This window comes from Schistocerca gregaria, chromosome 4 (genome assembly GCF_023897955.1).
Source record: "Schistocerca gregaria isolate iqSchGreg1 chromosome 4, iqSchGreg1.2, whole genome shotgun sequence".
In the NCBI taxonomy this organism is placed as follows: domain Eukaryota; kingdom Metazoa; phylum Arthropoda; class Insecta; order Orthoptera; family Acrididae; genus Schistocerca; species Schistocerca gregaria.
In genome coordinates this window covers 467217499-467244418 of record NC_064923.1, presented here as the reverse complement: position 1 = coordinate 467244418, position 26920 = coordinate 467217499, and the positions used below count along the sequence as shown (strand labels likewise).

General features: G+C 42.5%; 1 protein-coding gene and 1 pseudogene across 2 annotated transcripts in view; both read left to right on the top strand.

Annotated features, from left to right (window-relative positions):
- The window catches only part of LOC126268205 (WD repeat-containing protein 47), a 635268-nt gene that overhangs the window by 528031 nt on the left and 80317 nt on the right, over window positions 1-26920 (top strand). The gene's annotated exons all lie outside the window — the stretch shown is intronic.
- Window positions 15877-15994, top strand: LOC126268280 (5S ribosomal RNA; annotated as a pseudogene).

Below are 26920 nucleotides of genomic sequence, written 5' to 3'. Positions count from 1 at the left end.
GTAAACAGTCGGCGTTTTTCGAGTGATTGATAATCTTTTTGACTTCGGATCTAATTGTTTCAGAGAAATCAGTGTGTATGAAGGAAAATGATAGATTCACACAAACACACACACCACACACACACACACACACACACACACACACACACACACACACACACACACACACACACCTGCTACCGACTTACCAAACGGTGAAATAATAGCATAAAGAAGTATTTATTAACGTTTTCGCGAATTAATTCAAACGCTCTAAGAATGATAGTGGGCATAGTTCCTGCCCTGAATGAGGAGTGACGGGTGCAAGGTAACAAAAAATGTTGTGAAAGTCCATTGTCTCAAGGAAGAAATTAGAAAATTCAATTCCTTTGACAAGTGCAGATGAATTGAATGTTACACGAAGACGTACGTACAAGTGTGAACATTTAGTGAGAGAGTTGAAAATTACGGTAGTTCCACAGCATGGCTATGCATATTCATACCGTGTGGGCAATGTGACTTTTGCGGTGAAAGCGTTACCTCCGTCCCAGTTACGCCCACAGCTAAGTGTAAACGGCATGCGGATAACTGTTTGCCGGTGTAAGAACCTACAGTTCAAACAAGAGGTGAAGTAAGACTTCCTGATTTAAAAACAAGCAACTTTTTTATTTCCGAAAATTCCCTAAGCATGTCACATTAATTGAAAACGGATGGGTCGGCAGGATAAGTTCCTTCTTCGTTGCCGTCACAGAAGGTTCTTAGTTAATCGAACGTAGGTGTTACCTTAATTGAATTTAAGGTGCTGTTTGTACTGTTCAGTAACGATCTTAGTTAAAAAACGAAAATATTCGCATGTACAGGGTACGATATGCGATGAAAATTAAACGGCGTACGTCGATTCGTAATGAACCGCAGATGGCGTGAACAAAAGGCTGTACCTAGTAGCTGGAAAAGCACACAAATATCACACGAGTTTACAAGGATGGTAGCAGAACTAGCGCCCAATATCATTTGACATATATTTGTTACACAGTCAGAGAACTTACAATGAGCTCAAACGTAATGAGGCATATCGTTCAGAATGACTCCCTCCATGCCAACCACCAAGAGTGCCTAATTCTTAGCTCAACTTGAACTTTTCTCACTTGACGTCCGAAAAGCATTTGACCCAGAATGTCGCCAGTTTTTCTTGATAAATGTACGATTACATGAGACCTCAAACTTAATCTGTGACGGAGTTGAGGGTTTCGTATAGTAGGGAGGACGCAGCAAATTATCTTACGTGGAGAGTCGTAGAAGTAACATCAGATAGTCTAAAGGAAGTATATTTGGACCCTTATTATTGATGTGTATTAGTGACCTTGCAGACAATAGTAGCCTCAAAGTTTCCGCCGTTGCAGGTACGAATGATGATATACTCTCCGACAACTGCACAAAATTCCTTCTGGCCCGATAGAATTTTAAAGTGCTGCAAAGGTTGTCGACTTGTTTTAAATGTTCAGAGATATAAAACTGTACACTTCGTAAAATGCTAGGATATATACTGTTGTGTAATAATTAAGAGTGAAAGTAACATTCGCATAACATTTCGCTGCCAAGTAACATAGCTCGATGAAATTTGGACTATAAAATAGAAAGCACTGGTGCAGTGTAGTACAAAAGGTAAATTAAAGAAGTACGAACAAAAATGATACCTTTATTCAAATACAATAATTAAACTGAAGTTACTGCGATTGATTATGGTCCCCTGGACAATACAAAAGACGAATTGGTTGGTTGGTTGTTTTGGGGAAGGAGACCAGACAGCGAGGTCATCGGTCTCAATCGGATTAGGAAAGGACGGGGAAGGAAGTCGGCCGTGCCCTTTGAAAGGAACCATCCCGGCATTTGCCTGGAGCGATTTAGGGAAATCACGGAAAACCTAAATCAGGATGGCCGAAGGCGGGATTGAACCGTCGTCGTCCCGAATGCGAGTCCAGTGTCTAACCACTGTGCCACCTCGCTCGTTACAAAAGACGGAACGTGGTACTTAATAAGGTGTGTGATCCCCACGGGCGACGGCGCACGTACTTCAACGTGCTCCGGTGTGTACACAAGTTCGGGAAGGAATCCGTGTGGTAAAGGCGTTCCATTCCTCTACCAACGCTGTTCACAATTGCTGGATCGTCGTTGGTGCTTTTAGACGTGCTGCAGTAAGTTCAAAATGTTCAAATGTATGTGAAATCTTATGGGACTTAACTACTAAGGTCATCAGTCCGTAAGCTTACACACTACTTAACCTAAATTATCCTAAGGACAAACACACACACCCATGCCCGAGGGAGAACTCGAACCTCCGCCGGGACCAGCCGCACAGTCCATGACTGCAGCGCCTGAGACCGCTCGGCTAAGCCCGCGCGGCGTGCTGCAGTAAGCTTCCCCATTGCATCCCACACGTGCGCTATGAGATTCACAGGGGATATTGAACGAAAATAAAGAAGGGCGGAACAAATGGCCACGAAGGTTTGAGTCGTGGCAGAGCGTCACGGGAATCTTGAAAAGCCTTAACTGGCAGACGCTTGAACATAGGCACCAGTTACGCAACGAAAGCCTACTTACAGAATTTCAAGAATCAGCATTAAATGATTAATTTAGAGATGCTCATCATTCCCTACGTATTTCTCCCGCAGGAGCCGCGGAGACAAGATTAGACTAATTCCAACGCGCACACACATTTACAATGTCGTTCTTCGCGCGCTCCATACGATATTGGAACGGGAAGAAACTGTTACAATTGTAGGCATTTGCTAAGCAGTTGACACTGGTTTGCGTAATAGAAGCGTAAATGAAGAAATAAGCAGCTGGCTGTATTTGAATCATTTTATTTCTTATTTATGTGTAACCACCGTGTTGTGAGAAATCCCAGCGATTGTCTCCATACTAGATTACTTCTGAATAAACTTTATTTTTTCTTGTTTAGTTATTTTATAGGCTGTTTTGTATACTAGTCGTAACAAAGATAATGAGTAACATGCTAACTAACAAAAATATTCACATAAGGTATAGTGTTTGTTTCAGTTCCGTTAGGATTGCTTGTGTGAAATTCCAAACTGCAATGCTACCTCTTGGCTAGTTACGGAGTTACGATCCTTGAAGTTTCGAAAGAAGCAGTGTAAAAAATCAAAACGTTAGCATTGCTGCAGCAGGCATCCTGGCGCGAATATAACAGTACATGTCTGGGACTCCGGAAAATGGCAGTGGTGAGGCAACATCAAATTACTTGAGTCCTCCAGCGTTAGTGGGCGAGAATTCATTGAATTCGACGCGAATACCGAGAGGTAGGTTCTTCGGTGCTCCTAAATAACGACATCCCAGTCCATAAAGCGGAGACATTGCACGAGCTTTTCAGATGGATCGCAGTGCTGGATCACCCACCGTATTCAGTATGACGCAATGAAGGACATGCAAGAAAATTGTACTGCGGTACTAAATGCAACTCCAGAAAGTACTACGGTGGGTGTTTAAAGACTCTTTGAAAACCACTTCATTTGTGTATTGTTTTGTTTTATAAATACAGTGATTTTGTGAACACAATCTCTGAAGTATTTTTCATAGACAAACAACAGTTTGCGCTGGCCTTTGATTTCCTAGTGTACTCATTTGCTGAGTACAGGGTACAGAATGCAAGAGAGTTGCATTGAAACTGTATACTTTTCCATCATATTCCGCCGCGTAACATTGAGGAGTGCCGCATGTCTATTCGAACGGATTGTGGCAGCAGCTATCCTTGTTAGCTTATGAGTGGGGCACTCCAGTGAACGGAAACCACCTGCCAAAGTCGGCATTTGGCTGCAACCTTGGCGGCGTCTGTCCGATGCCTTATAGAGGTCGGAGTCGGCGGCAGCAGCGGTCCACCCACTTGAGAACCTGTCCACACTACCCGACTTCTAAGGAGCGTGCGTCATTCTTCCACAAAGGTAATAGACAGGAAGCGCCTCGCTCACATGTTTTTCTTTCGACCTCAAGACGGAGAAGACATCATGATTATAGCAGAAAATGCGTAGCTGTAAGCTTCCGGATTCTGTTGTACATAGGTGGAATCTGCGCATCAGATATACAGAGTGTTACAAAAAGGTACGGCCAAACTTTCAGGAAACATTCCTCACACACAAAGAAAGAAAATATGCGGAAATGTGTCCGGAAACGCTTACTTTCCATGTTAGAGCTCATTTTATTACTTCTCTTCAAATCACATTTATCATGGAGTGGAAACACACAGCAACAGAACGTACCAGCGTGACTTCAAACGCTTTGTTACAGGAAATGTTGAAAATGTCTTCCGTTAGCGAGGATACATGCATAAAACCTCCGTCGCATGGAATCCCTGATGGGCTGATGCAGCCCTGGAGAATGGCGTATTGTATCACAGCCGTCCACAATACGAGCACGAAGAGTCTCTACATTTGGTACCGGGGTTGCGTAGACAAGAGCTTTCAAATGCCCCCATAAATGAAAGTCAAGCGGGGTGAGGTCTGGAGAGCGTGAAGGCCATGGACTTGGTCCGCCTCTACAAATCCATTGGTCACCGATACTGTTGTTGAGAAGCGTTCGAACACTTCGACTGAAATGTGCAGGAGCTCCATCGTGCATGAACCACATGTTGTGTCGTACTTGTAAAGGCACATGTTCTAACAGCACATTTAGAGTATCCCGCATGAAATCATGATAACATGCTCCATTGAGCGTAGGTGGAAGAACATGGGGCCCAATCAAGACATCACCAACAATGCCTGCCCATACGTTCACAGAAAATCTGTGTTGATGACGTGGTTGCACAATTGCGTGCGGATTCTCGTCAGCCGACACATGTTGATTGTGAAACTTTACAATTTGATCACTTGGAATGAAGCCTCATCCGTACATACTGACGGAACTAAAATGAGCTCTAACATGGAAATTAAGCGTTTCCGGACACATGTCCACACAACATCTTTTCTTTATTTATGAACACCCTGTATATATATGTCATAGCCTTCTGACTGGATTGATATGACCATGCCCTATTTTCTCCCCTGTGCCAATCATGTCATTTCCGCTTGGGTAAGCTGACTATGTCTGCGGTAACCGTCAGTGTCACCTTCCATGTTGTACAGTGACAGACTAACTTTGCACATGTAAAGTAACATGTTAATGAACCCTGTACCCAAACTCCGGTGTGTATATAAAAGTTTGACTTTTTTCTCTCTCTGTAGTGGACGAAGTGACGTTTTTTTTTTTCTGACATTCATCCGACATTCCTCAGCAAACCCTATCAGTTTGTCCAGAGAATTCTCTGTCACTCTGTCTAAAGAAACCCTGACCTGCATATATGACTTAGTGACTGTGAAAGCATAACAAGAAGGAAGAATGCTTCTGTAACGGAAATTCCTTTAAGAACATATGGACGTAAGATGTGCGAAGGAATAACGAGTGCCACGCTTTTGGTTTCATTTACCTAGAGCTTCCGACGTCGCACTATGGCACGGCACGGCACTTGGAGTTACCATCTGCCGAGCTAGCTGCTGACTCACTGTGAAATATTACTTGCGTCACAAGTGAACAGATGGTCTCCACATTTTTAGAGAGCTGTCGCTCTCCCGGAAGGGGGCAACGGTTGGGTGGGTCTGTTCTTACAGTGTGAGGCAATTTCACGAGGCACGGTCATTTTATTATCCCTCCAGTTTCCGTTGGTCCTTCTAGAAACAAATACTAAGCAGTTTGAAAAAGAAACTGTGAAACGATGACTTTTTTTTTTTTTTTGAAGCTGTGCCTAGTCTTCTTCCTCTGGTAGAAAGTAGTGCCAGAGACAGACGTCACGAAATTGATGTTCTACGTCCCAATAATTTAATAGCAAGAGTTTAGCGTTGTTTTAATGAATCGATAACGCCTACTTTGGCGTGATTGTCATCTTCAGATTATCTGTGCACCGGCAATCACGTCAAAATAGGCCTGTAGTAATAAACAATATAATCAAATACAGCAGCGTCTTGGTCTCATAACACGTAACGGGCCCAGATGAGTACTAATCAAGGACTGTTGCACTTGCCACATAAGAACGGTGAAAGATCTTATATAATACTTGTAAATAATAGATTTCAGCTATCAGTCGTCCTTTTTAATTTTATTGGCAGATCAAGATTTCAACTAGAAACTATCCATTCTCAATGCACTGTCATTATTGATAAATGCATGTAATACCTGTTCGTCGGGCTTCATCCACAGTTCATTGAATATACAATAAGTAAAAATGTGTGGACTCTCTGCGACACATCCGTGGATTACCTCGCCTTCAGTTACTCCGGGAGAGATTAAAAAGTCAAATTTCATTGCGTTCACATACTCGTACACCATCCACTGCGCAGGCCACCTTAAGAAGCAGGTGATTTAAGAAGGCATTAGCATCACTTACTATTGGCGTCAACACACACGATTGCATGTCATCTGTGTGGATGTCTGAGGATGGCGTAACATTATTGTGCAATGAAATTTTGAATTTCATAAATGTAGATTGCAGAGTGGAATATTCTTGACATATTAGGAGTAAACGCAACTGAGTGCTTTTTTTTAAAGATTTCCGGCAAAATGGACCTCGAAAAAAGTCCTCTGTGTAAGGGCTCCATTTTACTTGTACCGGTGTGATGGCCTGGCATGTATTATACGAGACTGTATTGGGCTCCACTTTGAATTTCTGGAGCGTGAATGAACGGGAGACGCGAGACAATGGACTGTACTGGATGTCGACGGCGTTTGGAGGATTGCAACTTGCTTTTACGCAAACGTAGCTCGTACGTCAAGGAAGCTATAGAGGTGGAATTACAAGGTCCTGACCGCGTTCCACCCTTAATGGCAAATTGTTCATCGCAAGGCAACAGGCGCAACTTCAACTTGTCATGTGACCGGTTGAACAAGTTGGGAGGGTTTGTTCTAGATGTTTCAGTATCCACAAAATCACAGCCTATAATTTAATATCGATCTACACGAAGTGGCTCGCTGCATTTGATAAAGACCCGAATGTCAATCAAGCACTATTGTAAAAATGATGAGCGATTCACTCAGTTTCGATACATATTAGAGTCTCAGGAGCATCTGACTCCTGCTTTTACGAACTGCGATTACCAATTTTGTCTCTACGTTTTACCGTTAAAATTCCGACTTACTGGAAGTTCCCGTTTTCATGTGTCTATTTTAAAGTTGTTAAACACGACAGCCAGACTTCATGCTCTGCTTTTCATTAAATGCTTCGTGTTGTTACCTACGTGATAAGTACTTCCATGTCTGTCTATACGTGATTCAACTTAACGTCTGTATTTTGTCGCAAACATATGCTCTGTAAGACATTGCTGCGTGTTGCTCCGGACCTAACGAGGATATAACACACTTTATCCAACAGTCACAATATATCATCGAAAATCCATATGCATAGACTGACAGTTTTGGAACTTGCTTTCCCTTATGAATGAAGATCTTCGCCGTTTCAAGGCTATGAAGCACGATATTCGTCGCGAAATTATTTCAGCCGCTACATTAGCTTGTAAGGAAACTAATGGTTTTTCGTAAGGATCGCGGCCCGCATTGATACGTTACGTTTTGCGTATTGGGCACAGGTATTCCACTGAGGAAGGGAAGTATGCCACGGCGTGAGGCAAGCCTAGATGGAGTCTCGAGATATGGGGACTGGTCGTTGTGTCGGCGCCACCGCTTGTGCAATAGAAGCGATGAGACGCCAGCTAAATGTAGGCGTTGAGAATGTGGGGCCCGGGAGACGGACGAATGGATGCGAAACATTCCACAAATCTTTATCCCCGTAGTTCTTTAAGTAGCCGCGCTTGCTCATCTTCAAACCCGGAGGTCTTCCTGAAAGTAGAGAGCCTAATACCAAAACGATCCTCTTTAAAACTAGAAAATTATTCTCTTGCTGCGCTCTGTCCAATGGTATTATCCTCATATATTGCGCAAATGTTTCTAGCTGCCTTCGCTGCTGTCACCACCCTATTGAACTCAAACAGAAGAATATTTTGACGATGCGTGTTTCGGCCGTCTGAACTCACCACAAAGGAAACCTTTGACAAAATCCATGATACGGTAATCAAGACCGCCAAATAAAGGTTCGTGCCATTGCTGAGACTGTAAGTTTCTCAACTGAGCAAGTGCAGAACATCCTTCGTGGAGAATTTACCATGAAGTAGTAGTGTGCGAGGTGGCTGCCGCTATTGCTCGCAGCCGACCAAACGCGCATCCAGCACATGTCAACACAATGTCTGGCGATATTTATTTGCAGCCCGGAAGACTTTTTGCTGCGGTTTGTGAACTTGGTTGAAAACTGGATCCATCATTACACACCAGGGTCAAAATAAAGGACAAAGGCTTGTGAAAGTGCACCGAAGAAGACAAGACCATTTTGTCAGTTTGTAAGGTGATGGCGTCTATTTTTTGGGGATTACCAAGGAATAATCGTGACTTATTACTTGAAAAAAGGCAGAAACCATAATTCGACACTACTAAGTTTCATTGTTAAGTCATTTGAAACTTGCATTGGCAGGAGGACGACATAAGCTTGGCACACAAAAAAATTGCTCTTTCGCCAGGAGAATGCACCGTCCCACACATCAGCAATATCAATGGCGAAAATGCATGAATCATATTTTCTTCTGGGAGGATCGCTGGACTGAGTGTGTAGCCCTTGAAGGAGATCATGTCGAGGAATTAGATGAGTTGTTTACGAAACATTTTCCTTGCTTTTTTACCAAACTTATCAAACCACCCTGCTAGATTACTGAAATGTTTAGTGTTGTTAACACTCCTTAGCAAGCATGATTTCGACTTCCGACCTTCGATATTGTTATTTCGGTCGATTGCAGGAGCAATCGCCTAGAAAAGCCACGGCCTCTTTCCTTCATCGGTTCTGGCTCATCTGAGCTTGCCGTTCGTTCACACCGTCGGGTGGCTTGCGGAGTATGGATGTAGATGTAGAACTGTAACCTCCGTCCATTTTCGTTACGCAGCTTCGGGAGAGACCGTTTACGCGGCAACAATGACAGATGAATTTTGAGGCCTCAGATATGTGCAATTTAGAACACGTTCTCGTAGTCCGTTCATAGTGATCGCCTAAAATATTAGACCAAGTGTAAAAGTCTGCGATTAAAGTTCTTTCTCTAGATTTTCGACGTGTTGGAGGGCCACTACTTGCTAGAAACCACCACGGCAGAGGACTTATTTAAGAGACCTAGTGGAATTAGATTACGCTGTCGCAGCCGATGTCCGAGCCTTTAGAGTACGCTTTGCAAGTGTGTTAAGTAGTGTCCTGTGGAGAATGTTGAAGGCAAAATCCCTCATTACTATTATCTGAGTATCCTAAATGACGATATAAAATGTAGTGCGAAAAATTTCTCTGTGCTGTCGTATTGATAAGGTTAGTAAGGAACGTAAAAAAGTAAAGAAGATTGCGATCTGTGGGTTGTCCCCAAGAGTGGTCGTTAGACCAACTGTAGGACATTAGGACTACGAAAGTGAGTTCCATTATGGCTTGACATGTAGTTATCAACTTCGAAAGTTTTGCTGTGATAGGCCATCGAAAGGCATAGGTTACGTAAAAGATACGTAAACCTTGTAATTCACGAAGCAAAAATCACTCGAATTTATTTTGTATGTCTTGTACAAAAAGTAGTTTCATGATAGATTTACTAGTGCATTATGTTGACAAGTAATATAACCCTATTTGAGATAGTTACATTTCATAAAAACAAGATCTGAAAATACTGTCAAGAAATTATCATATATTTCGCAAAATTGTGCTAATGAAGTGAATTTCCAGCTTTACGAAACCAGAGATCGATAATGCAGCACAAAACGGTTGCCGGCACACTACAGGCTGAGGTGGACGTGCGTATTAGGTTGCTGTTGCTTCTCCGAGAGGGGGCATATGCACGCAACTTCCCATGGATTTAGTTATTAACACCGCGGTATTCGGACTGTTAAATGTTCCTATGGGCGTTAACCGTCAGGCACAGTGAGCGGGCACTAGTGCGCTCTATCGGGCGACAGGGAAACGTTGGCCGGTGCGTGCTGCTCTCTAGCGACCAGAGCTGGAACTACAAGCAGCTCAGCTGTTCCGAGTGACGTGAAAGGCTTAATGCTAATCCATCCAAACAAATCGTTTTTGTAAGACGAGCTACGGCAGTGGGTTATGTTAGGAACACAGTCGCGTTACACACGGGTCGTTCATTTGCCTTGTCTGAAACTCTGCTAAGCATGCCACCCAAAATAAGTGTATTACTGATGTTCCGGCAGAAACAAATTTTCGACGCTACGAAATATACGTGCAAGAGAAGCGTATATCATGTAACATGATCAGACCATGGGAACGATAAGTCAATGACACACTTGGCGTCATATTTAGTAACCGTTATCAGTAGTTACCCACGTGTGCAGAAAACTTAATTTGTAGTTGAGTGCTGTAGAGACAACGCGAAATAAATTATCTTCCGAATTAACAACCTACTCTGATTAATGTATTGTTGAAAAATTTGACATTCCGCGGTTCGTTAATTACTCAAAACTTGCATGTACTTAATGAGAACAACACGACAAATTGTAACAAGTAATACCCAAAGTGTTTGGGTAGTCCTGGGTGCTTATAATTTCACTACTTGAGAGCCTCCCCCCCCCCCCCCCCCCCCCACGAGAAGCGCGTGATCGTAGGACAATGGACTATGTGCCATCATTTGTAAGGAAACACATTGTAATTTACGCATGAGGGGGCAACATTTATTAATTGCGTACCGTGTTTACGTTACAGGTTACAAACGTTGATCATTGTGATGGCACTCTGCATCCACGATGCCATGGTACGCTCTAGATATTGCTCTACTGCTCCGTGAATCTTCTCAGGTGGGATGTGAAGTATGGAATGTTCAGCTGTCATGACACAGCTCGTGCACTGCTTGCAGATCGCAGATTGCGTCCAGCGTTCTCAGCCATGGCAACAGTAACTTCTCCAATTAGCGGCGCAATTGGCAGTTACCCTCTTGCAGGAGCAATTCCCAAATCTCCAGTTACTTCGAACTTCCGAATCATGTTGTTCAACTCCGGTGCAGAAAGACCTCTCCGTGTTCTTTTTAATGTGTCGATACTCTCGAAGAGCACGATTGCTGTTGTTTGATAAAACAGCTTTACGAGTAAAGCCCTGTTCACCATGTCCAGACGCATGTTGACGTCTGGAAGTGTACTGCACTACTGCTTGTGTTTTTTCCCTTTGTTGGCGTACCAGTGTCGGGCGCTTGACGCTAAGTCATGGCAGTAATCCTACTAACAACGCAAATGCTGCAGCGCCTAGTCTGAACATAATTCGTATAAAGTTTGGTACCCATACGGTAAACGGTTATCCGTCTACAATGACTCAAATAGCAAAAGTTCAATCATAAATACTCTTTACATCAGTATAAATTCTCGCGCGCAAATTGTTTCAGGTCATTGGTAGATGCTTCCTAAATGTCTATGGCGAATTTCATATTGGTGGGGCTTGTCATTAGATTGCAGTAGTTGTAATCAGTGTGGATACAACTATAAATGTTTTCGAAGGACTCGATATAAGGCCGTTTTAATGACTTGGAGATGTTGTGCCCCTGCGAAGAGACCTGCACAATGAACGATGGAAAGCACCCCTAGGCGTTCTGTATCGGATTTACATCCACACTCCATGCCTGCCTGCATGAAATCGCTGTATTACCTACGTATCACTGCCATGACGATGGTCGTTTTTTCCCCATTCCGCGCATTCAGCACACACTCTGACAGTTATAATTTCGCTATACTCTTCATATCGTCCGGAACGCAATTTATGAATGTGACCCTCATAAGCTAGAAAAAATTAATATATGTTGATTAGTTAGAATGTAAAAACAGTTTGATGATGTGAAATTGCTTTTGAAGCCCCTGAGATGTTAGGTACCACTAGTGAAGACTCACTGGAACTAGAAAGCATGTAATACGCGGACCATATCAGAATGCTAGTGGAGAAGATAGTAAGAACTGGATAAATCTGAAGTAGGTGGAAAAAATCGTGATCAAATGTAGTAGAAGCTATCTAGAAATCAGCTAGCTCTGTTAGAAACAATGATGGCACATTCTATTAATGCATATTGAACTAGTGTACTGTTGCTACATCGTAACAGTTGTTGGATACTTGCCAAACAAAAGAGCATGTTGAATGTTTTCAAATACGTGACTTGCTCGAATTTTTTTTTAGTGATGAAATATTTTAAAAAGTTTAAAAACTATTAAAATCATCAAAAAATTTTTGTAGCCACATCAGCTGATAGTAGTACCTTTATTACAGTATCATACACAACCGTTTGCGTGGTGCTTCAATCCCATCCTCGAGTGTATACGTATAACTAATTTATAATTAGTTAGTGAAAAATACACGGTTCCCGACGTTCGGATGGAGGTCGCGTTGCCAGAACCACATAAATTGTGTGGTTACAGGGCGAAACGTCTAAAATTTAAATAGGCAGCAGGCGCGGGCAGTGTACATGAGGTTTATGAGCCACGGGTATGGACCAGTGATAAAAAATCAACAAATTCCCGCAAAAGCCACTTGGTGGAGACGTGACTATGCCTGAAGGAGGAAGGTCAGGCCGCCTAACAGTTCAATTGACGTCATGTTATTGAAATGCTCTTTTAATAAAGGGACTACTAACAACTAATTTTTTAGATGATAATAGTTTTTTTAAAAACTGAAATATTTTATTAAGTAACTCAGTTGTAGATGCCCAAACCGTAAAATAAACTCGGTATGTTGTTCTAGACGGCGAGTGTTTATTAGAGATGCAGGTAGCGACAGGAGAGATGCAGTTAAGTGTGATAAGACCTCTTACCCACTCAATTTACGAAACTATCTGATATGATGGTTCACAATCGGAGACTGTCAGTTGATGACGATATGTTTAAAGGATGGTGTCGTCGTTGAGTCACTGTAGCGGCGACTTGGACAAAACTTTGATGGGGTTTTAAAGAATGGCAGCGTGCTTTAATCGTTGACAAGTGTCAGTTGTTTCAGATGAGTAGCAGGAAAATTCCTGTTACGTTCGAATACATTATTGCTGCTGGAATAATTTGCTTAGATTAAATAACTTGAAGAAACGGCAGGAAGTGGAACGAGTTCGTGAGGCCAGTTGTAATGAGCGCGAATGGCCGACTTGAGTTTGGTGGGAGAAAGTTTGGTGCACCTGTACGCGAGACGGCGTACAGAACGCTTTCCCACACTATTCTCTAACAATGTTAGAGTATTTCACAGCTTTATGGAACCGGATAAGAAAAAGACATTGAAGAAATTCAAAGGCGTGGTCCTAGATTGGTTCGGTCAGTAAGAAAGTGTTATGAAAATGCCCATGAGCTGAGATGAGTCCTAGAGGGGAAGGAGGCTATGTTTTCGCGGAACCTTTTTGCGGAAATTCGGGAACCAGCACTTGCGACAGACTGCGGAACGATTTTACTGCCGTCAGCGTTCGTAACGTGTACCGACCGTTTGGACAAAATACAAAAAGAAACTCGTACAGTCACTAATACTCGCCATCTTGGATTATGGTGACACTTCTCCAAGGACGTTTGAGAGCTCACGGCGGCTGGAACTGGCGGTGAATTCTTGTGTGCGATACATTTGTGATACACGCTATGCACAATTATCAAGGCTACGTGCCGATAATCGTAGAGATTATCATATCCTTTGTTTGTTGCATGTTCTCCTCAATCATGGCACTCCTTCCTATTTATCTGCAATTCACAAGATGCTATCTGGTCAGTACAGTAGAAATACTGATTATCAGCAAAGTAAAATTCCCTCGTTACCGCCATACAACATTGCCATGTTCTATAAACCGTTTTCTGTATAAGGAATCCCCACTCTGGAACTGTTTTCTTCAAAATATTACAGAAATTAAAATCCTTTCAAACGTTAAAGGACAACTAATGGTCCGCCTTCTATCACAATAGCCCTGGTTTCTTGCAACTCACTCTCATCAACCCCCCCCCCCCCTTTCTCTCTCTCTCTCTCTCTCTCTCTCTCTCTCTCTCTCTCTCTCTCTCTCTCTCTCTCTCTCTCTCTCACCACTTTTTCCTCCCCTCTCCCCTTGTCTACAGAGTTCACTATTCAAATTATCTTCTTTCCTAGCAGACACCTACACTTCCATTCAAATCCACTCTTCTTTCATTATCCCTTCCACTTATTCTAGCACCAATCAAAGCTTCAAATACGCTAAACTAATCAGTATAATTCTTAATGCCTTTATTATTATTATTATTATTATTATTAGTAGTAGTAGTAGTAGTAGTAGTAGTAGTAGTAGTAGTAGATTTGTATTGCAAATCATTACTTTTTTTTAATAATGCGAATTATTATTATTGTGATTGCTATGTAGAAGTGTCTTTTGTGGGTTGCTCCTGGTCAGATGTAAGAGATCAGGCTAAACAAGCAATAAATAAATAATAAAAAGTAAAAATAGGTGGCGATAGCCCGTACCCGAATTATTAGCCTGTCATCGTCGCGGCAGTAGGAGAACGAGGGTGGCCGGTCCATCGCGCCAGCCGCTTTTTACTCGTGGGAAAGAACCCCCGTTCTCATTTTATAGGGGGCTGAGTAGACCTAGGACCGTCTAGGAGAAACTGGAACGAGGGAAAATGGCCTCCCCTATCTGGGTGTGGCACTGGTACGAAGTATTGTGCGGCGTGCCGTGCATAGCGTCTATCGGAGCATATAGCGTATGTGGGTACAGAACTGTTAGAGGGTAATTATACAAGCAACTAAGGAGCTAGTTAGGGCATGCTGCCGTAGTTCGCTTAGGTGCGTTTTGACGGGCGTGCGCTTGAAGGGTGCAGCGGAGATTGCAGCACAATGGGTAGTTAGGGCGATTTCACGGCAACGGCAGCAGAGGCACCTTCCAGGAAATGAGGCCAGCAGCTGCTGTTGGCGTCGGGCGCCCATCTCCCGCACGCGGCAGAGCGAAACTAGGAGTAGTCAGCTGGTGCGGCGAAAGCGCCGGGTACCGCACCGCAGACGCCGCGTTCATCCGGGAGCGCGCTCTCCCCTGTACTGGCATCCCGGCACCGCCACCGGGGCACGAGTGCTCGGCACTTACTTCGGAAATATGGTGGTACACTGCTGGCAGCAACTGTGTGTGCTGCACCATATGGTAAGGGGACACAGCAAACAGTCGCAACTGATCCCGAATGAGAAGTGTGCACTGATATGAAACTTCCTGGCAGATTAAAACTGTGTGCCGGACCGCGAATCGAACTCGGGTTCGAGTCTCGGTCCGGCACACAGTTTTAACCTGTCACGAAGTTTCAGTCGCAAATTATGTTAGTTGCCTATCCAGATTTCGATCACTATGTGGCCATTTTCAGTGCAGTAAATATAATTAATCTGTTATAATATGTAGGCGATTTCCCTCCGCAGAGAAGACGAAATTAAGAGCTTCACGAAGTGCTGAAACGAACCGTTTGTCATTGTTTCTGAAATATTTTCTTCCATTTATCTTCACAATTCTTGCCTCTGCCTTGCGACAAAACCTAGCGAACTCTCTTTCCATTCAATTTCAACCCAGAATCATAGGAAATAAAAATATAATTGAAGCATATTTTGTCGAGAACCTTACGTAGTTCAAGCGTGTCATTATTAAAAAGCGAGGCATGTTCTCTCGTTTGCTGCGTCAAGTTTCTAAGCTTCTGCGAGTCTTCAGAGATTCACTCAGCAGCAGATAAACAAGGGTAGGGGAAGGAGCAGAAGACAGAATTAGGGAGAATATGGGCTTGGTAGTAGGAATGAGAGAGGAAACAAGCTAATAGCGTTCTGCAGTAAATGTCAGTTAGTAATATCGAATACAGGCCAACGGCCTTGCCGCAGTGGTAACATCGGTTCCCGTCAGAACTCCGAAGTTAAGCGCTGTCGGGCTGGGCTAGTACTCTGATGGGTGACTATTTGGTCTGCCTAGCGCTGTTGGCAAATGGGGTGCACTCGGCGTGCGTGAGGCAAATTCAGGAGCTACTTGATTGAGAAGTAACGACTCCGGTCTCGTAAACTGATATACGGTCGGAGGCTGGCAGAACGGTGTGTTTACCACATACCCCTCCGTATCCGCATCCAGTGAAGCTTGTGGGCTGAGGATGGCACGGCGCCCGGTCGTTACCATTGGGCCTTCATGGCCTGTTCGGGCGGAGTTGGTTAATATCGAATACACTGTCCAAGAATCACAAGACGAGGAGGTACACTTGGAAAAGTCTCAGAGACCCAGGAAGATGCAGCTGTTTACATTGTGAGTCAGATTCTGAAATAAAATATTGGATTGCAAGGTGTAGCCAGGAGCAGATATAGGCTCAAGATCACACTTTAGTAATGATGGAGACTAGACTGAAGTCAAAGAGAGTCGCCCGGAAGAATCACTGAGGAAAGTTTGCATTTAAAGTTCTCTAAGGCTGTTGATATGGTGATAATGAGTAACTCAGTAGGCAGTTCAGTTGAAGGGAAGTTGATATCTTTAAAAAGCCCGATCACAGAAGTTGATCAGACGATCTTTGCTAACTGAAGAAATCTTGGGCAACAAGAAATTATACGATTAATCGACGAAAGAAGGAAATACAGAAATGTTCAGGGAAAAGCAGGAATACAAAAATGTAAATCATTTAGAAATGAAATAAATAGGAAATGTAGAAAAGATAAGGCGAAATGGCTGCAGAAAAAATTTGAAGAAATTGAAAAAGAAATGGTCGATGGGAGGACTGAAATTAAAAGCAATGGCGGCTACATTAAGAAGTGATGGGAATCCCACTGTTAAACGCAGAGGAAAGAGCGATAAGGTGAAAAAGAGTACATTGAAGGCCTCTACGAGAGTGGATTGACTTATCTAATGATCTGAGAGAAGAAGAAATGAGAGTCAATATGGAAGACGCAGGAGAGCCAATAGTGAAGTCAGGCTTTAATAGAGCTTTGTAGATTTGTTATCACGTAAAGAAGAACGAATAAATAATATTCCTTCATCATTTCTGAACTTACTGAGTGGTTTGGCAACCAAGCGAGTATTTAATTTGGTGTTCTAGAATCTGAATCTGAAAACATATCATCAGACTTTCGGAAAAACATCGTCCGCGCAATTCCGAAGACGGCACGGGTAGATACGTACGAGAATTATCGCATGATCAGCTTAACGGCGCATGTGTCTTAAATTGCAAACAAGAATAACATACAAGAGAATGAAAAAGAAAATCGAGTAACTGTTAGATGACAGTCAGGTGGTTTTAGGGCGGGTAAAGGCGATTGATAATGAAAGCAGGATTTAACAAAAATCTAAAAACTTTGGTTGGTTTTTGAGCCTAGAAAAAACCATTTAATATCTAAAATGGTTCAAGGTGTTAGAAATTCTAAGAAATATAGGAGTTAGCTATAGGGGAAGATGTGTAATACAGAATAACGACAAGAACCAAGAAGAAACAATAAGTACGGAAGACCAAGTGAACTGCTCGTATTGAAGACGGTGTAAGACAGGGATGCAGTCTTTCGCCACTGCTGTTCAATCTATACGGCGAAGGAGCAATGGCAGAAATAATGGTTCAAAAAACGGTTCAAATGGCTCTGAGCACTATGGGACTTAACTTGTAAGATCATCAGTCCCCTAGAACTTAGAACTACTTAAACCTAACTAACCCAAGGACATCGCACACATCCATGCCCGAGGCAGGATTCGAACCTGCGACCGTAGCGGTCGCGCGGTTCCAGACTGTAGCGCCTAGAACCGCTCGGCCGAATGGTTCAAAAATGGGATTACATTTCTGGGCGAAAGGATATAAAAAGATGAGATGGCTATCTTTAGTGAAACAGAATTATTACAAAACATGCTGAATGGAAGTAAGTCTAATGAGTACAGAATATGATTTAAGAATAAACTAAAAATCGACCCAAGTATAAGGATTGACTGAAATTAGAATAGCGATAAATTTAAAGGAAAAAATTGGTTACCATAAGGTGGACGAAGTTAGGGAATTCTGGTACATAGCTTGGAAGCAAAATAATACGTGACGCATGAAGCAAGCAAGGAAGGCTTACAAAGCAGACAAAGAGACCATTCCTGACCGAGAGAAGTCTTGTAATACCAATTTGAAGAAAATTTCTGAAAATGTACATTTGGAGCACGGTATTGTATCGAAGTGAACCATAGATTGTTGAAACAATGGAAAAGAATCGAAGAGTTTGGACGTGGTACTGTAGAATGACGTTAAGAATTAAGTGAATTGGTGAGATAAGAAATGAAGAAGTTCGTCGCAGAATTGGCGAAGAAAGGAACGTTAGTAGGCGGGAGTTTGAGGGTAAGTAATTCGAAAGAAGACATAGATTGGAAAACATCCAACAAATAATTGAGGACGTAGGATCAAAGTACTTCTCGGAGGTGAAGAGGTGAACCCAGGATAGGAATTCTTGGCAGGCTACATCAAACCAGTCAGAAGACAGGTGAGTCAAAACAAGATAAGTATCTCTGTCCATAACCGCTGTACTAAAGGATCACTTATTTTTCTCCGTTTTCAGTTAGCTTGAAAATTATGGTCGCTTAAAACTCCATTAATTGGAATTTTTGTTGAGAATGATAGTTACCATTACAAAGTCACAATGAAGTCTTAATTTAATGCTTTTGCTTTCGTAGACTCTTGATCTCTCTGTCGATGAATTTTCTGTCGATAAATTGCTGAAATAGGTAGTGTTAAATACTGTGGCCTTGAAGTGATTGGCTTTAAACTGTACTGTTCGCAGCTCTCAGAGCTTGAGGTTTGAGAAAGGCGTGTGAGGACAGTACTTCGGGACTACCGTGCTTTAGAGGCAGCCAGCGCTTATTATTACGCCACGTAACAAGTTGGGGCGTCTGATATACGGCGCCGTTTGTAGCGTTACCTCGAGGATAAAAAAAAAAAAAGTTTCGTGGGTTCTTAACGCTCATATACTAGGCTCTGGTGCCTCCAAATGTCACTAGCAGAGCATCAAGTGAGAGTGGAAGGGCAGGACCGTCTGCCAGACTTTACGTAACCGTGTTTCGCTTTCGTCAGACTGTTTTGGTTACTTAGTAGCCGCCTTGTCAGCCACGCCAGTTGTAATTCAATTTGTGTGTCCCGTATTGTCGGCTCAAATATCTTGGCTCGAGGTTAATAACTAGTGTCAAAAGAACCGTACAGTAAGAAAACCTTATAAGAGTGAAATGGCAATAGGAGATTCACTGAGAGAAACATCTCAAATATATTGTTTTTTTTTCCTTTCTTTTTTTTTTAATCAGATGTCCAGTTTTTTTCTTAATGCAACTGACTTTGAATAAGCATTTCGAATAAATCGTTTGCGTCAGGTAGTCTCTACCTCTGTGGTTAAAATAAGAGAAAACTTTGGCAACGTTTGAGTTCACGTGTTTTACATGATTTATGTTTTTGTAATTTTATGGGGTCGAAATTTGTTATTTATCAACTGCTCAAGAGCACGTCAGTAGGACTGATTTCTGCTGCGTAAATGGCGCGCAGATATCTTCTGAATGTCAATTTCATTCTCTTTTTGGGCTTCCGTGCCTCAGTCGGTAAAAACAGAACCCTCATTGGACAGCTTTGTCGTCCATTTGTCCTATTGTAAAGAACTTTTTTTCCAGGAGTTTACGTCACATACTAAGTTCTATGGGCCCTTGGCAATGTAAAAAATTTAAACTTGTAAGTCAATGAAATTAAGAGATACGGCATTTGTGTCTACTAGCAAACTCATCAAAACCTTTAGGGCACTTACCGTTGACTTAGAATCATGAAATTTGGCAGGAAGCGTGTTTCACCATAAACGTAAAGGAAAAATATCCGAAAATTGTTGAACTGTACCGTATTTTACGGACTTTCAGACGCTAGGGACTGGAAGGCGCACCTTAATTTTCAAGCATTAAAAAAAATATTTTTATCATTTTCATTATTAGACTGCAAAGCCAGACAAAAAAATTTCAGTTTATAAAACCTTACTGACCTTTAAAATCCCTGAAAATCGTCATTTGAACTTTCGTCTTCGTCGTCATCGTTGTCCCCTTCATATATAAGATGGTTTTCACTGCCGTGGAGAGCGTTACTTATGCCACAGTTCTCGAAAGATTTAACAATAATGTCTTCTCTCACTTTGGACCACGAATGTTTTATCCACTGACACATTTGTGTGATTGTAGGTCGTAGTCCGTAAAATACGTTATGTTAAGTATCTTTTTGCCGTTACGACTTACACTGCATACTTCATCCGTCAAAAGCGTAATGGAAAAATATTACTTCAAGCAAACATAAAATGTAAGCTGTCGTCGTATTTTAGTAAGTAAATGAAAATATTACATCACCTCTCTCTCTGCACACATAAACTTAAAGTCCCTTGCTCGGTTCTTTTTGTATATCCGGGCTGGTCTCATGACTTACTATAAAGATTTCGATACAGTCTTGGAATTCCCAGGACTGATATCTTGCCAGAATCGATATCGATAACAGGCAAAAATCGTAGAGATTCTCGATTCCTTGGAGGGATGAACTATCTGTATACATAATTAAGTTTGTACAGAACCCTCTGTGCCCAAGTCCTGCTCGCACTTGGGAAGTTCCTGTTAATCTGCATATTAGATCGTCCTGCTGTTCTTCCCCCTGTCTGTTGCTAGGTTGTTACATATCTGTGTATTTGTAGTACACATTGTAATCGAGGCTGACCATAATTTCACTTGGGCCTATACTCGTCTGCTTGATGCTTGAGTTCTTAAAATTTTTCCCTACAGGAGCACAATTTGTTGTGACCTGTTTAAAACGTGTCCACATCCCATTTGATGGCGAGAGAATTTTAAGACACATGAATCCATTAAACTTAATATCAAAACCATTTAGTTCGAACCTGAGTGCTTCGCAAAAATACCTAGCTTTCGATGACTGCCTCTGTCATCGCCGTGAACGGGTGAGTCCTGTCATGAAACTGGCGAGGCTCCTACTTCTTCGCGCAGGTGACTGCATCTGATTGGTTAGTTTGCATCATGAGATTCTAGAGATGGCGCACGCCTAACGAGTTTGTGTTTATTTCGATTGATACCTGCCGTAAATGTTAGCCGATAAGGCAGGCTCGAACTTCTCTCTCTCTCTCTCTCTCTCTCTCTCTCTCTCTCTCTCTCTCTCTCTCTCTCACACACACACACACACACACACACACACACACACACATACCGCAAGGATCATTACGTACATTTTATAACAGCAGTATAACATTATTAATTGCGATGCAGTCTTGTAGAACATAACAACAGATCTCAGATGAACACTCGGCACGATTCTGAGCAATAATCCCCTCCTGCCCAATACCACAAGCAAATCATTCTTCTGAAATTGTCGTGGGAAGGGCACTTCACTGTTGTTTACTGGGAGATAGCACATGTCCAACAGTTACGGTATTTATCACGCTATATAGATACAATACAATACCAGAAGTGCTTACGACGTTTCTGTTGGATGGTGAAGCTAGCACGGAGTGATTTTAATCACGTAACACAAGTATGAGTAATAAAATTATTTAGCGCGATTTTTTCCACTGTGTACAAACTCTAGGGATTCATCGACGAGAAGATACAGATCAAAAAAAGTCTATGAACATATGTTCGTAAATGTTTGGGTTATGGTAACAATGTATGATTGAACAAATGGTCTCTAGCATGGAAAACCTGCGTTTCCGGACATAAGTTCATTAGACCTGTTTTGTTCCGTATCCTGTCATCGATCAGTCCCTAGAGTTTGTACACGGGGAAAAATCACCCCGAATTACGCCTACATTACACTGGTTATCTTACCACTAAGAAGGCTGCAGAAAACTGCACTAAGTGTGTTCTGTATGTTTCTCCTCAGGTGTGACGATAATGTACGTTTGTTACATCGGAATCTGCTGATACGCAGCTGTTGACCTGTACGATAGTAAATAATTAGTTGTTGTTAAATCAGCAGTTTACCTTGATTGGTATGCCATAGTTTACTTACGTTAATGATCGTAATCTCTGCAGTGTTGTCGACGAATGGATTTCGAAACCAAAGAGTGGCGTGACTAGACTTTCGGCCACTGTAGAGCACTCGTCCGGTGAAATCACGCTAATGGCTTTGGTGAAAGACGTTGGACACGCCACACGCAGATGGATTCAAAGAGCAGAGCTGTCCCGTCCCCCCTCTAGCGGCCGGATGCCTTCCAGAGAGTGACTCCTGGGCTCGCCACGCCGCATACCGCCCACCGAACAAGCGTGGCGCCGCGCCGTCAAATAGAAATCGTCCATGTGGTCCGGCGGCAGGCGATAACTTTCTAACTCGGAGTCGTAAGCCTGCTCATGGACCTTGAATTTGGGGCAGGTGCGGTCTGTTTCTTACCCCACTGGGGGAGTCTGGATGCTTGCGGTGGCCCGTATTCCGCAGATCGATGCTCCTGTCATTCGGACGGTTTCCTTGTGCAGTGATCTATAGTGTAGCAAATTTTTCCCACGCTGCCGAACCTGAGCCTTAGATTTGCAGGGAAACTGAGAGCATTTGTTAATACGAGGATTATCCAGAAAGTAAGTTCCGATCAGCGAAATGGAAACCACAGTGAAAACCAGAAAAGTTTTATTTGCAACAGTTAGGTACACCTACCACCTACTTCACTACATAGTCGCCGCTCCAACTTAGTGTGTTGTCGTAGTGTCTTATCAACATTCCAATATCCTCGTCATAGAAGTCAGCCGCCTGTGCTTTTGGTCAGTTATCTGCATTGGTCTGGAGCACGTTGCCTGTGGAAAAATTTTGTCTTTATAACCAGAGGTTCTTGTGAGCAGAGACGAGACTCAGGGGGGAGCCAATTACGGACTGTATTGTGGGTGATCAAATACTTCTCATCGGAAACGCTGCAGGAGCGTCTTCATTGCCCCTGCAGTGTGCGGCCGAGAATTGGCAGAAGGAGGAACTGCTCGACAGTTGTGTTATGTGGGCTGTATGACACAGGCGAAATCTCTAATCAGGCTCTCATACTTGGCGGGAGACGCTATTCCCTACGCATCTGTACGTGCTCACTGTTCACTCAAAAATGAAAAGAGCGACGCGACACGATCGACAGGCATACTAGAGACACTGCCCAACACATCTGTGCAAAGCTGTACCGTATTTTCCCAGTGGTTTCCATTTCGCGACCAATCGGAACTTACTTTCTGGACAACCCTAGTATAATAAGTTCACAAAGCATACAGGTAGTTACAATTACTCATAACTTAATTTTGCGGCGGAAAAAGAAGGGAAAATTTTTAAAAAATCTAACGTCCTGTCGACGAAATCTTTTGGAAGCGGAGATCAAGCTCCGATTAAGGAAGGCACGGGGAGTGAATTGGGAAGTAGCCTTTTCAAACGATCCGTCCTGGCATTTGCGTTCGACTATTTAGGGGAACAACGGAAAAATTAAATCTGAATGTCCGAACGGGGAATCGAACTGCTGTCCTTCCGATGCGAATCCAGTGTGTTGACGACTGCGTCATCTTGCCTATAAGCTACGGAATGGGCTTTCGCGAATCTGTTTCTACTTTTCCATCACTGCGCATATCACCTTGCGTTGTGTGGTGAAGGTTACTTTGTGTACCACAGAAACACAACTCACGCCCCCCCCCCCCCCCCCCCCTCATCCGCCCCTCCCCTCTTGTTTCAGTCGATAATAGTGCTCGAGAAAAATAAATATTGACAAGCTTCCGTGTGAGCTATGTTTAATTTTACCTTTTTCCCCTTTCTGCACGTAGGGAGAAGCAATATATTGACAGACACTACTAGGAAAATCCGCTCACGCCTTTTTAGCTGTAAACCACACCATGACACAAAAGACTTCTCTTATAATATTTGCTACAGGAGTTGGATGAGCATCTCGGTGTAGCTTTCACATTCATCAAGCGAATCTGGTCTTCTTTTAACGTCCTCTATTTCCTCTGTCCATCCTGTCTGGTATGGATCCCAGACACACGAACAGTATTCCACTATTCGTCAAACAAGGGCTTTATAAGCTAGCTCCTTCGTAGGATGTGCTACACTTCATGAGCACGACAGAAAATTTTCACCTTCTGCTACGCTGCAGCTGAACGAATAAATTCACTGAGTAACGCTGATAAAACTGACGTTTCCGCTGCTCTTTTTAGTGTGACTGCGAAATACAGAGGTAGTCACCTTGGCGTAAGGTTTATTGTTTTAAAACGCTCCGTACTCGCAACGCGGTGCGAATTCTTTTTTATTTTCGTATTATTCCGTGATTCGCAAGAACCAAAATGAAAACATCGGTGCAGATATTCATGCATAATTTTAATAACCTGATAACATTTTCACAGATCCTGTGATACCAGTAAATCGCACTCGTCCTCCCCCCCTCCTCCCCCCCCCCCCATTTCTTCCCCGCCTGCACACCAAATCTCATTCTCTCATTCTTTAAAGAATCAAACTCCCACATATAAAACAGCTTGAAACGCTTGATTACTTTACAAATGGTTTAAAATGTTAAATATTTGACGTGAAGCGTGTAAATCCTTTACGAATTAAGAGACAAAAACCTGTAAGCGAGAAAAAAAATTCGAAAAGCTTGGAAAGACGTGTAAAGTTCGTGGAAGTCGCAAAGTGCTGTCATCGGTAAATACTGGTTGAATATAGTTTGGGTAATGGAATGTAGTCGAATTAAGTCGGGTGATGCTGAGGGAATTACATTAGGAAATGAGACACTTAAAGTAGTGAAGGAGTTTTGCTATTTGGGGAGCAAAATAACTGATGATGGTCGAAGTAGAGAGGATATAAAATGTAGACTGGCAATGGCAAGGAAAGCGTTTCTGAAGAAGAGAAGTTTGTTAACATCGAGTATAGATTTAAGTGTCAGGAAGTCGTTTCTGAAAGTATTTGTATGGAGTGTAGACATGTATGGAAGTGAAACATGGACAATAAATAGTTTGGACAAGAAGAGAATAGAAGCTTTCGAAATGTGGTGCTACAGAAGAATGTTGAAGATTAGGTGGGTAGATCACGTAACTAATGAGGAAGTATTGAATAGGATTGGGGAGAAGAGAATGGCACAACTTGACTAGAAGAAGGAATCGGCTGGTAGGACATTTCCTGAGGCATCAAGGGATCACAAATTTAGCATTGGAGGGCAGCGTGGAGGGTAAAAATCGTAGAGGGAGACCAAGAGATGAATACACTTAGCAGATTCAGAAGGAAGTAGGTTGCAGTAGGTACTGGGAGATGGAGCTTGCACAGGGTAGATTAGCATGGAGAGCTGCATCAAACCAGTTTCAGAACTGAAGACCACAACAACAACAATGTGGGTCGTGAGTTACACTGCCTCCTCACACAATTTGTGACTGTAACACTTGTCTCAATGTGTTACATCTCTAACATAAAATTCATACCTCTTAATGAGTAGAATATGAGAGCATTTAAAAATTTTAAATTCGGTCAATAATTACATAAAATATAGAAATTAAATTTTTATTGCACTTGGAAGCCGTTAGATAGGCAACCTGCAACTTTAATTGTTCATCGGATTTACCGCTACGTAATAAAAATTACGTCTTTCGTATTTCTGAACTGGGTAATTTGACAGAAAATAGTAAAAAATAATACAGCCATCACCTCTCCGAATACGGTAAATTTAAGAGATACCTATGTTAACATACGTAACAATTATGTAATATTAGAAGTAGCATTGTTGCTATGTTGAAGTTTACCATTACTCAATGGCTAATTGTGCTTCAGAATACAATCGATATCCTGTCTTTACTAGGATTATTTCAAATGTTGGTTACTGCTTGTTTCATCTTTCTGGCAAGGAATACAACAGGTCTATTCACAGTGAAGCACTGTGATGTTAAAAAAAGAATCTCCATCCTTTCTTGGTAACCCTCCGTCCAGTTTCAACGGGGTGTGCAGGACTCACCACCCTCCCACTCGCACCCTTCCTCTTCGCTTGTCTTATGGTTCAGTAATGGTGCGGAGACGCTACAAATAACAGAAACTTTCTTATTCCTGTTCTGGGCGTGTTAGTAATTTAGTGTGTTCATCATTGGAATTAAGCAACTAATCAGGCAAGAGATTAACACTGTACACAAATAATCAATTACAAAGGCGTTTAATGACAGCATGCGGTTTCTTCTTCTACTAGCAGTTTATATTTACTTGTACAGTCAATCAACTTGTACGGTTGTTGCGGCTCGATGTCTTCACATCTCAGAATTTACAGATGAATGTCCATTTCTTGAAAGTATCTTGCGATGTGGGCATAGACTTTTGGCTGCGGGCAAGGCTCATCTTATGAAGTTTGGTGAGAACAGCCAAGGAGGAGGTGATTTAGATCTACTTCTTAGACCTTCTTCCTCAGGAGTGGTCTTCGCAATATGAAGAGGTTGAAACTTCAATTTTGTACAAATGTCCTGGGTAATAGCCGCGTCCGTTTGGTATTCGTATCACTGATGTATGTCTTCGGGAAAGCTTTACCTTTTAATACTATGTTCTTTTGTGAAAGCATTGTTGAAACCGTGCGAAGTTACGTTCTCGCTTGATTTGAAAGGTCTTCCAGAATCGTTACCAGTACTGCTGATCTGTATACGTCCCGATGCCTCTAATTTTGTTCTTGTAGCCATTATACGAGATCCGAAACCCAACTGGTATCGCCTTTCCGCAAGGCCAGATTTGATTGGCTGTTCCACATGGCCAGATTTGATTGGCTGTTCCACATGAAATTACTTTGAATAGATACTTGACAGCATGATCGATTACAGAGACTACTGTCGTGTAGTCGAACGGTATTGAAGTTTTACTCTCAGATAATTAATTCAGACGCAAAAAACCGTTATCTGTGGTTGAATTTTTTTTTCCTCCTTTACGACTCCCTTCCATA